At 45.4% G+C, this 4,454-nt stretch overlaps 1 pseudogene; it reads right to left on the reverse strand.

Annotated features, from left to right (window-relative positions):
• Positions 1–2,447: 2,447 nt before the first annotated feature.
• LOC109940420 (SKP1-interacting partner 15-like) lies at positions 2,448–3,889 on the reverse strand (annotated as a pseudogene).
• Between the last annotated feature and the right edge of the window lie 565 nt (positions 3,890–4,454).

Genomic DNA, 4,454 nt, shown 5'->3' on the forward strand with positions numbered 1-4,454 from the left:
GTGTCATCTAGGCCCCTCAACAAAATTTTAGATCCCTAAACTTGTTTGGCGTGGTCTTCAAACTTTCAAACGAATTGTTAGACCCCTAAACTTGTTCTGTCACACACTACATGTGTTTGGAGGCCTGAATGACACTACATGTGTTTGGAGGCCTGAATGACACGACTAAACAGCTTACAGAGTATTTGGTTTGAGGAATGATATAGTCCATTATCTTCTCACTCCTCACTTTTTTTGTTTGGTTTGTGGAATAGAGTGAGTTAATCCATCACCACCTCATTTCTCATAATTAGTTGTTTAGTACTAATATGTGGAATTCATTTCTCATAATTAGTTGTTTAGTACTAATATGTGGAATGAAGTCATCCCACCAAATTTGAGGAATGGACCTATGATGCACCACTTCATTTTGGATAGAGTGATTCATCAAACCAAATACCTCATTAGTGACCCGTGGTGTACTTTACTCTTAATCGAACTATGGCATGCACTGGATGGAGCGATCCAACTCTAGATGTCGGACGCTGTTCCAGATGGTGCCAACAAAAGATGAACATGGAAACACTGCAGGAGAAGCGCATGGGTAGCCGCGCAGCAATAAGAGAGAAAGAGAGACAACATTCATTTTTTCTCTCTTTCCGTGAGGTGCATGCACTGCCCACAAGTTATGGCCGTTTGGATTCCTAGGTAGATTATAAAAGCTAGTTCCTGTGAATCCAAACAAAATTCTAAGAAAGTAGAGGAATTTTAGAGAACTGAAATCATATGGAAATTTTCCTATATTTCTATAGTATTGCTCATTGTAGTGAGATTTTAGAGGATTTCTAACAAGATGTCCAACTTCTTTGAAACTCTCCTTTTATGTTTATCTCTTTCCTCTAATTCGTGTGTTTTTCCTATATTACATCCAAACACTCTATTTAATAGTGTTCCTATATTTTAAATTCATGTAGGCATGCAACTTCATTCCTACGCTTTTCCTATTCCTGCGTTTTACCAATCATGTGTTCCCCAAAGGGGCCTTAATTGGTGACCATATATCAAAACAACAGTTTGTTTGAATATGAGTGTTTTGATAAACTGCCACACATTGAAGATGTGTAAGCGCGCATGGCTTAGGCCGTCTCCAGTAGCTCATTCCCTATTTTAAATTTCACTTTGAAACAGTGTCAAACACAAACAGTATCATTTATAGTGTCGTGTTCCCTATTTTACACAATCCACCAAAGGCAACCTTAATTCCACACACATTCTATCTATTTTAAACCGTAACTCATTTCAGTGAAGTTATATGGACATTTGGGCTGCTTTATCTGCTTTATCTCATTCCATTTCGGAAATGAGGGTTCACAAGAGCTATCAGATCATCCACTCTTCACTAAAAAGTGAATAAATTGCCTATTTAGTTTTAAAATTAATTCAAAATGTATCCCCTGTGTTTTTCTCGGTGGTCCAGGCCTCTATGCAATATATCTGGTGGGGGAACCTTTCACCCTGTCGAAAAATAAAAAAAATAATGGTGCCATGACTAGGGGTGGTAATAGGCTCTAGATTTTACACTATAAAATTTAAAAAATGAATCGAATTAGGATCGAGCTCTATTTCTATCCATTTTAAACTAAAATTAATTAAGGGCTCTAACTTATTGTGAATAAGTATTTAGATCGTGATCCATTATCACCCTAGTCACGCCAGTAGTTTTTTAAAACAGATGGTTGCTTGTGTTATCTACACCATGTCTCTGTGTTTATATTTGACTAGATATATGCTCGTGCGTTGCTACGGAATCAATATATCCATTTACAAACATAGTTGTTTCATAAATTAAATTATTTGAAAGGAATCAAAGTTATATGATATGATCATTTCAGAATTTGCATGATTAAGAGAGCTGACACAATCAGATAAGGACATGAACACATATGAAATTTTATCAGTTATATTTACCAGTCATCCATGAAAATTTAAAATGGCAAAGATGTCATATATAGAAAGCAAAAAAAAAACAAGAAACTACCAATATACTCACTATGGAAATTTCACACAAACAACATCATACACATCAACTTCCTTCTTCAACTCCACATTCACTTCCTGTCTGCCATGCTAGAATTAAGAAACACCTTCAGCACAAAGCACACAAAACAAATCAAGTAATCTAAGTCATTGGGTTAGTCCTTAGTGTTTACCGGTACAACGAAAAACTGTGCCATCATGTTTGGTGACTTGCGCAGTAGCCATGACGACTGTCGCAACACACGAGCCAAAGAGCCTGTACAATGGCCATACGCTGCAACGACACACAAATTATTTGATCAAATATACAAAATAAATTCTATACCAACAACCTCGCATAGTGGAAAACATCACATAATAAGTAGAAAACTTCACATAATAAAATTAGTGTTGCGGTTTAGATCAGGTAGGACATACGGTTGCTATTTGTACTAAAATAAACTCTCTACATCACCATAACCAGGAAGACCATCCACCAGTCCCACTTGCCACTGCTCCCCATCTCACCTTCCTCCCACATTGCAAGCTTCCCGCGCACTCGCTTACCTGCGAACCACACCTTCCCATCGCCTCCGAAAACTTTGACCTTATTGTTACCCCCGGCAGCAGCGGCCGGTATGGCACCTCCCTGTGAGGCAGCCTCGCATAGGCCAGTGAAGCAGCGATACATATTGGGCGGCATGCGCCCAGCTTCCTCCCACTCCATGGTGGCCAGATCTAGGCGAATTATTAAGACCGTGGAGCACAACGCGTCCATGGCGAAGGAGGACCTGAGCCCGCCGATCATAAGGACCCGACGGCCGCCAGCCCCAGCCAGGAGTCGGGGACGCTTGAGGACCTCGAAGACGTCTCCCCACACCGCTCGCTCCACGGGCGCCTAGCCCCCCGTGAGCATGGCAAGCAGGTAGGAGAAGAGCTTCCACTGGCTGCGCCACGGTGTGCCGACGTCGCAGAGTGCGAAGATGGCGTCAGAGGCCAGTATGGGGCTCCACGGCTTGGACGACAGAGAGAGTGGATGCTTCATCCACTTGGCGGATCCGGAGGGGGTGTAGGATAGCGTGGCAAGCTCGATGAGGACGAGCACCGTGCCGGAGGGGCCAGCGAGGATGGTGCCGTGGCGCGCCCAGGCGGATCCGAGCTGGGGGCAAGAGGGCCGCGTCAACAACCTCGACCTCAAGAACGCCGGCCTGGCGGGGACGCTCCCGCCGTCGCTCCCCTCGCTCGCGGCGCTGCGCGACCTCAGCCTCCAGGGAACAGCCTCTCTGGCGTGCTCCCGTCCTTCCGGGGCATGGCGTCCCTCCGGCGGCGAAAATGGCGGAGGCGCGACAATCCTGGGAGACAGAGGCACGATGCGAAAATCCTGGCGTTCGCGGGCGGGCGGGCGGGCGGGGTAGGGAGGCGGGGGCAGTCTACACTCCTCTCTTATTAGTTAGTAGAGATATGCTTTGCCAACGGTGGACACTCACGGATGAGACTAATTCCCCTGTTTGGATCAGCTTTTGGCTAGCTTTTGGCAGCTAGAAGCTGCCCAACATTCCCAAATGCCCAGCTTCTTGGGGAGCTTCCATAGGCCGCGCTTCCGGACAAAGCCGCCCCACAACGGGTCGGGAGAAGCCGCCGAAGCCCCGTGTCTTGAAGAAGCCACTGGCATCCCGTGAACACTCATGCTGCCCTTTAGGGTTTCAACCCCAACCTCTGTCGCTGACATCCGTTGAGGTCACGTCGTCATCTTCGCATGTATGCTCTGCTCCATTTCTTCGGCATCCCAACCCTCCCTCCCATCTCCTCCATTTGCCATCCTCTCACTCTCTGCTGTTGACCGCGACGTACCTCCCCCATCTTGCATCCGTATCTCCCCTACATTCTCCTCCATTCTGTCCCACCTCACTGATTCGTGTCACGACTCGTCGTACTTTTGGTTGCGGCTCCTACAGACGTGACAAGCCACTTGCAGGTGTCCGCTCTATTGTCGCCGGCTCCTACAGAGGTATGGTCTCCCACATTTCTCTACCATCCACACCCCCTTGTTGCTCATACATCGTTTCTGGGTTTTCCACCATAGATGCGTCGTGTTTAGGGTTTGCACCTTACATTTGTGATTCGATCCCGTCCGTTCTAGGAATGTCATGCATCATACAATTCAAGCAAACAAGTGCCACCTCAAATTGTAATTGTGTTCTTATCTTTTTGTAACTGGGATTTGTTATCTTGGTCATAGATCCGGTCTACGTGTTGGTGTTCCTGCATCCTGACTTGGAAATATATGTTGATGAACTTCACTTCGGTTGAACATGTGTGCGAGTGATAAGCAGATCCATGAATATTATTATTTCCTTCTATGCATGAGTAAATCCGAACATTTTGTAATCATTCTAATGATTTGTGTTTGATATGTGTCCTTCAGATCTACACGACAAATCCGGTTGTTCGTGTTCGCT

The sequence above is a fragment of the Zea mays genome, chromosome 6, assembly GCF_902167145.1.
Source record: "Zea mays cultivar B73 chromosome 6, Zm-B73-REFERENCE-NAM-5.0, whole genome shotgun sequence".
Taxonomy (NCBI): domain Eukaryota; kingdom Viridiplantae; phylum Streptophyta; class Magnoliopsida; order Poales; family Poaceae; genus Zea; species Zea mays.